General features: G+C 38.2%; 1 long non-coding RNA gene across 1 annotated transcript; it reads left to right on the top strand.

The window, feature by feature from the left end:
• The first annotated feature begins 5,697 nt into the window (after nucleotides 1–5,697).
• LOC135416783 (uncharacterized) lies at nucleotides 5,698–8,000 on the top strand. Its single transcript, XR_010431720.1, has 3 exons — nucleotides 5,698–5,815; nucleotides 6,066–6,210; nucleotides 7,839–8,000. It is a non-coding gene; the product is annotated as an uncharacterized LOC135416783 (long non-coding RNA).
• The last annotated feature ends 1,352 nt before the right edge of the window (nucleotides 8,001–9,352 follow it).

Raw genomic sequence — 9,352 nt, 5'->3', positions numbered from 1 at the left:
GTAGTTTGGGGACAGTTTTGTTGACCAGACATGCTTTTGTCTCCTGGCATGAATAGCAATGCAGACATCAGAACAAAAACCAAGGAGTTACCTTTTTTTTTTTTTTTTTTTTTGTGTTACACATGTCAGAGGAGGACACGATGGCGTTTTCAGAAATATCTAGAATTTGGATGCCTCTGAATACTCAAGTATCTTCCTCAGTTTGTCAGGACCTTTAAGTTGTTAGAGACAATTTTCATTAGTCTTGAGATGGGAAAAAAAGAAAAGAAATAAAAGACCATAAAAACTTTACAGCAGTACAGATAAAAAGTCTCCCAAGCTCACTAAGCTCATTATACTGCCCCTGACAATGGCCAATGGGGGAAGTTGAGGTGAAGAATGAATATAAGGGTAGAGCCAGTACAAAACAGTATGTCCCCTTTTATATCTTGCCATTTTTGCATCATCCATTCTCCATGCTTAAGAGTTCTTTTATTAAATACATGCAATCCTTCTATAATTCCGGGCATTCTTGCTCTTCTTTGTGCTGCTTTAGCTGTGTTACAGTCTATTCAAGATATGGTAATCAAAACTGCACTCAAGGTATGTGTGGAAAAGGACTCACACACGTGTTACAGTATTAATTTTTTCTCTCTATTCTTTCTCAATACATAAGTGATAATATTTTTTAATATTTAATTATATTTCATAGTTTATTTTAAGCTGTTATTGGGCATGAGGCTGATATTTTCAGATGTCTAACCATAACAATTTCAGTGTCTCTTTCTTATATGTTAAGAAAAATAATATAATTTAGAGATGGTCATTGCGCATTGATTTCTCCTTAAACATTACTTTGTTTTCTTTTATACATTTAATTTAATTTGTTTTATAACCCAGTTGTTAGTATCACAAGACCGTTCTACAAAACTTCATTGTCTGGCAACCTCTTGAGTGGTTTTGTATTGTTTGCAGACTTTGTTTCCTCACTATTTATCTTCTTTAATAGGTCATTTAGGAATAATGTCAGCAGCACAGGTCTCAGTACAGAATCCTGTACAGGACAAGAAAGTAACTCCAACCTTGTGTAAAGGTAGAATGAAAATACATTAATAAAGACAAAGATTAACCATGACAAGGCTGGAGAAACATGCCTATTTTTGATAGCTATTCTGTAGCTCTCCTTGCCTTTGCCTTAACATCTCAGAAATGTCAAAGCTCTGCAGTCTAACTGTCCTACTAGAATGAATGCAATCTTCAATTCCACTATGTGCTCATGGGTGGTATTCTCACAGAGGCACTGCAAAGCACAAAATCTCTTCCATGCATGGAGCATTTGCAAAAAGTATTTCAGCCTCCCACTGGCAGGCTGTAGACAACTCACACAGATTACGTTTCTTCATACCCCTTTCAGTGCAGAGCTGCATATTAACGAGCTCACGTCCCTTCCAAAAAGTGGCAGTTCTGGAACTGAACTGCCATAACACAAAAATACCACTTGGCTATTCTGGTAATAGTGTTTTGAGATTTTTTTTTTTTGTCTGGGGCATATTATTAGAAATTATGCCAAGTCTTTATATGAACATGACTGTTAATGCCATTTCACTGATGTTGGCAGCAAAATCCAAGGCAGGCATTTTCCTAATCGAAGGCCAACTTCTATATACCTGCCATGTCAGAAGCTGGTCACTACAACTGGATAGAGTTGATGGAATTACAGTTTCCTCTGGGAAATTATAGAATCATTGAATGGTTTGGGTTGGAAGGGGCCTTAAAGATACTCTAGTTCCAACCCCCATGCCATGAACACTAGATCAGGTTGTACAGAAATCCATCCAGCCTGGCCTTAAACATTTCCAGGGATGGGGCATCCACAGCTTCTCTGGGGAACTTGTTCTAGTGCCTCACCACCCTTACAGTAAAGGATTTTTTCCTGATATCCAATCTAAACATCCTCTCAATTTGAAGCAATTCCCCCTTGTCCTATGACTACATGTTCTTGTAAAAAGTCCTTCTCCATCTTTCTTGTAGGCCCTCTTCAGGTACTGGAAGACCACAATTTGGTCACCCCTAAGCCATCTCTTTTCCAGGCGGAACCAACACAATTCTCTCAACCTTTCCTCTTAGGATAGGTGCTTCATTCCTCTAAAATCTTGGTGGCTCTACTCTGGACTTACTCCAACAGGTCAATGTCCTTCCTGGGCTGGGGACCCAAGAGTTGGATGCAGCACTCCATATGGGGTCTTGTGAGAATGGAGTAGAGAGGCAGAATCAGCTCCCTTGACCTGGTGGCAAATGTAGACAGGAACCCATTTCAGGCTCAGGTAAATTAAAAATTCCCATTCTTGGTGCTGCTATGGTACTCTGCCTGGTGGGGTTTTTTCTTCAGTGATAGAATGCTCGTTCTAGCCCAATACACTGGTACCATCCTGGAAAATGTACTCCTGGCACTATGGTTGTGCATTGCAGCCCTCAGGTCCTCCACCATCCACAAACTGTGGCAAGACTTGTCATTTACCTGGCTCTGCCAGGACATCTAGGGCTCAGTGCTGGAGGATGGCAGAGGGGTTTTTCTCTTTTGTAATTCACAACCAGAGACCACCACATTGACTTTCCACTGCAGTTTTTCCAGTATTAGAAACCAGCTTTGGTAGGTATGTTCATGTCTTGCTCATGACCAGTTTTGTGGTACATTACTTCCAATATCTTTGGTCTTGAGATCTGCAGCGTAGCAAGATGAATCTCTTGACTGCTGGAAAAACTATATAGTGTCTTGATGTGAATCCTGCACAGAAGCTAATAGCACTTTGAAACTTTTGTTTATTGTGCCTATTCAAGGAAAATTAGTGTACTTTGAAGAGGTAAGGTAGAATGGGTGATTACTAATGCTACTGAAAATTATTAGTTCTCATTTGGTTAACACCACTTCCTAATGTGCAGCTCTAAAACTTTTCACAGGACCTTTAAAATACAATCAATTTTCCTTGACTATTTCCTAATAATTCAAACTGAGTGCAGAACCTGACATGCAATCAGGCTAATACAGGTCGATATCCATTTTCTTTCAGTTAAATAGGAATTTTAACACAGTGACACCAACCATGGAATTGCAAATAGCTAGTGTATATCTATCTATCTGTCTGTTTGCTCAACATGCACAGTGAGGACATGACTCAGGTACCTTTAGTCATACTGAGTGAACCTCACCAGTATAGCTCATTAAGTAAAACAAAGAATATCACCACTCATTAAGCCAAAACTAGTCTGAGGACTATTCAAACTCAAACACATAATTTATATTTACATTTCATTTACAAAGATAAAACTCTTTACAAATTTGGTGTCTGATCTCACTCAGGAAAATGGGTTTGAGAAGATATTCTTCTCTAGCCAGAAGAGTTAAAACTGAATTTGTGAGATCAAAAACAACTCCAGGCATCCTTGCTCTTCTCTGTGCTGCTTTAGCTTACATAAAATATCCACAAAAAAGCCTGAAAAAAATTATACATTTGTCTGCAAAAGGACCTTCTGCTCTGTTTTTAGTACCACACAGTAATGAAAACTGATGGCTGGAATCTGCAGAACAATTCTGCACACAACTGAAATTACCACAAAGGCTTAGGATACCATGAGGGAAGGAACTGTCAGAAGCTTGCCTAAAGATCACAGCTAGCTATTTGTGAGTAGAAGTGTGAGATGTCCAGGATTTAATTTTACGTGTCATCCAAAAAATGCCACATTCCCCCCAGATGACATAACAAATTATTCATGCATAAACTTAATTACCCATATGACATTTATCACAAACTTCTATCTGCATTGGCTGGTTACAATAGTCTGAAGTCTGAGGTTTTAATGTTGCTCTGATGCAGTCATTAAAACAAATTAGGGACAGATAAAATTAATAATTGCTTCATCTTTTTGCAACTAAAATAGCTTTTGCTTTGGTAACTGTTTTCAAGGCTGAGTGACCGAGATTTTGCTGATGCATCACTCCACAGAAGTGTAATTTTCTACCTGAAAATGACTGACTTAATTTTGCTGGATCACAGTTTACAGGATGCAACTAAAATGATTAAGTTCAATTTGTTGCTAGGTCTCAATATATCATTTGCTTGTGTTTGGAAAGAAGATGAGTGCTGGTGAGTGAAAAGAAGGAAAAGATGCATAGCAGACCACAATTACTGAGGTGAATGGTGGACTACATATAAAACTCACACATACAGTTGCACGGAGAACAAGGAATCCAGAAAAATGGAACTGAGTAAAGATTTCCATTAGATCAGGATATGCTTTATTTTCACACACTCACCTAACTCCCTTTCTTCCTATTTCACTGAAAATCAATACAGGACTATTGCCAAAATAAGATGGCTTTCACCAAATATTTCTTTGAACTGGTTCCTGAGGATGTTTTCCTCTATGACCTTATTTAATTCTTATTTTTCTGAGGTTTGAAATATGAATTAGTAAAGGTGAAAGGGAAAGAGATATAGTGATAAAATAACATGAAAACTCTCCTTATTCTACATAGAGGAAAATTTAAAGTGCAAAGAGAGGCACAAAGACCTACCCTTTATTAATAGAAGATCTTTGGTGAAACTGCACAGATTTCTGTGGCTTGGTGATCTGTGCTGGCTACATTAGCATTCTGATGAACTGGCCCCAGTGAACATCAATATTACAAACCACTCTGCATCTCGATTGTTCTCAGACTCAGTACATGAGCTAAGTACTTCAAAATTCATAGCAGGTGAGTGAAGGAGCTATGACAAAGTTGCATATAAAGAAATAATTGACTGTGAACACATAGACAGGTTTAAGTTCTGGGTATATTAAGCCAACACCTATGAAAATCCCATGAGACAACCCACGGTTGTCTAGAAGAGGGTGATGTCTAAACTAAGAGCTATGAACCCTAGTAAAATTTAACACTTGTGAAAGATAAAGTCTGTATTTGCTCATGACCCATGCTCATTTGATCCTTCCAAAAATACATGATCCATTTCTTCACCTAATAGGAATGAAGGCAAGGCTTTGACTTACATCTCTACTAGTAACTTAATGATTTTCATGTAATCTACCTTGCCAGGGTAGCTGGCAGAGCTGCCTAAGCATGCACAGAATAATCCCAGATTCACACCAGGGCTGATTTGTAAGAACAGAGTGAGCCTGTAGTAGTTCCAGTATATATGAGATTCTTCCCATTTTCTTCATTAAAAATATTGACGTGTATGTGAATTTGCAATGCTTGAAAGATTTAGATTCCTTCCTAGTGGTCTTGCACGGCTGCAGTTATTTAAATATAAAAGCACTTATTTAAATATACATTTACCTACCACTGGTTGCCTCATGACACAAGAACTATGCTGGAAACGTAAAACATTAGTGTTTAAAGAACATTTCTCACTCCTGAGATGTGAGGCTTAGGGAGAGAGACAGACATGGAGCTTCCTGATCCTCCCAGTATATAAGAAACTGACTGTATCTCTCCCTTTTCCAGAAGACTCATAACAGTATACCTAACGCATTCAAACAAATTGGAAACATGATGGATTCGTACACATGCACAAGAACTACTTCTGCAAAACAGAATGCAAGAAGGAACAGAGTCATAGAACCACGGAATCATAGAACAGCTTGGGACAAAATGGACCTCGAAAGATCACCTGGTCCACCTGGGAAAGGTAGCATAGCACCACTGAACAACAAGACTGTAAACTCTTTCCCTCAATCACACTCACAGCACACAGACACAATTAAGGGCCAGGAACAGCTACCCTTAGTGGTCATGATTTCCAAGGCACACATGCGAGGGACATGTTATTTACAAAGGGTGATTGGACCTTTAACCATAGACAGCATATGGTCATAGAGTATGATTCTATTAATCTAGATTCTACATTTTCTACATCCTCTTTAATTATGTTTATTTATTGTTTGAAAACAAACAAGGTCTGTTTTAGAGAAATTTTACTTCCTCTTTATTGTTTTTATCTCTCTTGCTTTCATTGCTGTTACAATCCAAACCCCTTTTCTCCCAGTCTCTGAATCAAAACTGAGGTTTTGTATTACACTCAACATAGTTTGCACAGAGAATGAGACTGACTGTCACCCATGGTTTGGGTCATCTGAAGGATACCATTTCTTGAAAGAGCTCTGTGAACTTCACCCATGGAAGTAATGAGGGGGGAAAATGTAAAAGAGTTTAATTAATTTGCATCCCTAAAGGTGAGTTGTTAGCACTATTGAGAATTAGAGAGTTAATGTGATCATGAAAGCTACATGGGATGATTTGGTGTGTCATATTGAATTATGGCAGCCTGTGTCCATGTCAAACAATGTATCTCTGAGGGGAGGATGTGGAAAGTCAAGGATAATTTCTAGAGGTGCCACCAATATCCCTGAAGTTCCTACTTCAGTGTTTGTTCAATATTCCAAGCAGATATGCAGTTGAGAGGGAACAATTTGAAGCCAAAACATTCAGGGACCCTAAAACAATAGAAAATTTATGTAAATTGTTAAAGGAGAGAGAGCGGAGACACCTCTATCACAAGTTTTAATGGCTTAAAAACTGTTAAAATTACATTATTGCTTCATTTTACATTGCATAAAAGGTGGAAGATCAATGATGAGACAGATCAGCTACAACCTTAATGACTGACACAAATCTCTACAGCCAGGCACAGCTTCTTGCAAAGAATTTCTGGCTATTGAATATTCTGAAAATTATATATAGAGCATGAGTTCTTGCCCTCCCAGACATTATTGTGGAGTTAACACGCTCCTTTAAACAGACAATTTTCTGAAGACAGATAGATCATTAGATACATCTAATGATCTCATCTCAGTTGAACAATGAACCTAAAAAAAAAAAAATCCAAAATTCAGTATGCAGAAAAGAGCATCAATACTTGCCCCTATGACACGCATCTGATGGATTGTTAAGGATCTAATAACTGTCCTGTCTATCGTGATAAAGGTCTAACCAGAACTCCTCCTTCCTGCCTTCTGAGAAAAGCCTAATTTTTGTGTTACTGCCATATACAGAAAGACCCATTATCCACCTGTTTGAGGACCATATCTGCTACAGGGTAGAACAGTTCATTAATACTTCTAGTCTTGCATTTACATTGTGCATGGATAACCTGAGACCCCAGTGTTTTGTAAGTGTTCAGCAGGTAATCTGGACTGGGCTGCAGTATGTTAAAAGATGTATTCAAGCGGTATCAGGAGAAAAAGTAGTCATCTTGTCCATCAACAGCACAGATAACTGTGCACTCACTTTCAAATCAGAAATGCAAAGCTGGAAGAAGGAATTCTCTTTGACTTTAGCAAGTCCATTCAACATATACAAGTATTTGATAGGACCCACTGGTAGACTTGTGACCTTCATCAGAGTTTATTTTGGCATGAAAGATTAACTCAAGCGAAAAAATCGTTTGGTGATAAAGGTGTTAAAAAATATGCTCACACATTATCTTAATTTTCTTTTAACTATTCAAGTAGTTTACTGGCAGCTGTCTTGCAGCCTCTATTATGACCTATTCTGCTCCAAAAGGACAGAGATTTTATAGACTACCATCCTTGTGTTGAGCGTAGCAGCTTAAATTCACTGGGTCTGCAGTAATCAGTAGTGAAAGCTTTAGTATTCCTCACAATATCATATCTAATCCAATTTAAGAGGTAACTTTTTTGTTTGCCTAAATACCTGATTCTTTTTGAATACTACACAATTGGATGAATATTCAGTGTCTTTGACTTCCCTTTGTGTTCTGGGTTAAAAACAAATTTCTTCTTACTTCTTTTAAAATTGTTTTCTGAATTTTTACTTGGTTACTTTATTTTTTTTTTTACAGAGCTGTGACAAAAAATAACTAGGAGCACTGGAATTGCCTCCTTTGCACAGCTCATTGCATCAGAATTTTTTCTTAATCTTTGCCTCTCCACTACAGTTTTGTTTGGCATCTTATGCGTGAAATGTGCACTTTGCATGAAATATATACTTGAAGTTTCTACTATTTTATTTTGTCCTTTGTGTTATTTTAGTGTTCACTGTGTCTTTGGTCTGTAGATAGAAAAATACCTAGTGTATATTTTTAATCATTTTATCAAAGTTGCAGATATGATTAACCTGTCTAGGTTTGGACTAGGGATCAAGATATTCTGAATTCAGTGATATTGGTTATTCAGACACTTAGTTCAGATACTGGCTTGTTTGCACCTGTAAAGTTCCATTTGCCTTGGAGGGGTGGCACTGAGGTTACCTGAGCTCTCCAAGTGCTCCAAGGTCCCACTGCCATGCATACTATGCAGCCCTGGAGGTGGAGAATGAAAAAGTGACAACTACACTGTTTTATGGGTTGTTAAAATCTGGTTTAGGGAAAGCTTCAGGAAAATCGCTATCTCACTGATACTTCGACAAACTGTACTCCTGCTCTGGACTAGGAGAACTAGCAGTTCTACTCCTCCTGTGTTATTGGGTCCATGAGATCAGCCAGTGCATTTTGTTTTTGCCAGAGAATTCAGCCTCCATCATTCCCCTCTGAGACACTGAGAGGCTACATTTGTGATATTATGCTGAGGTTTTAAAAAAGAAGGTGCTAGATGAAGGGGCTAAAAGGGATCTCAGAAAGAGGATTCATTTGGGTCATTACACTGTGACAGGCACTGTGAGTCAAGCCAATGCCCTCAAAAGTGAAAAACAAATGGATTAGTCTAGTGCCTCTTGTCTGTACATCCATAACCATCATACCAGACATCAGCACCTCTACATTTAAGGTGAACAGTTTCTTCCAGTTCCTGAAATGACATCTAGTGTCTTCTCTAGCGGTTTTTAACAAAAGCTCTTGGGACTCAGAGTATCTTTTTCTCCTTATAAAGCAGGGAACATTCATCCTACATCTTTCAAATCAATACCAAAGCAGCAGGGTGATCTGCATACAAATCAACTTGCGAATTTACACCCTGTCTGACTCTGCCAACAGGATTAAAAATCTTTCATGAAACAACAGCTCCCTGTAATCACATCCTGCCAGATTTCAATAATAACTCAGGCATATAAAAGCCTCTTGGTTTCATATGTATTAAAAATAGTTTCTTCTCATTTTCTACCTATTCCTTGGATAGTAACTTCCCATTTTCTTGAAAGCTTTCTACTCTGTAAGTGTTTTATCATCCATGCTCCAAAAACCTCATCTACTTACTGACTGGAAAGATTTTTCCTGTTAACCAAAAGAAAAGGTGATTGTTTATGCCCCAATCTGATAGCAGACAGGACTCAAAGCCCTGAGTCATCATCACCACGGATCGCGGCCACTGCTGCCAAATTGTCACTAAATTTTGATGTACGATGAGCCTGGTAGTTATAACT

This window comes from Pseudopipra pipra, chromosome 6 (assembly GCF_036250125.1).
Source record: "Pseudopipra pipra isolate bDixPip1 chromosome 6, bDixPip1.hap1, whole genome shotgun sequence".
In the NCBI taxonomy this organism is placed as follows: Eukaryota; Metazoa; Chordata; class Aves; order Passeriformes; family Pipridae; genus Pseudopipra; species Pseudopipra pipra.
Note: the sequence above shows the minus strand (reverse complement) of the source record. Positions and strands in the feature narration are given on the sequence as shown.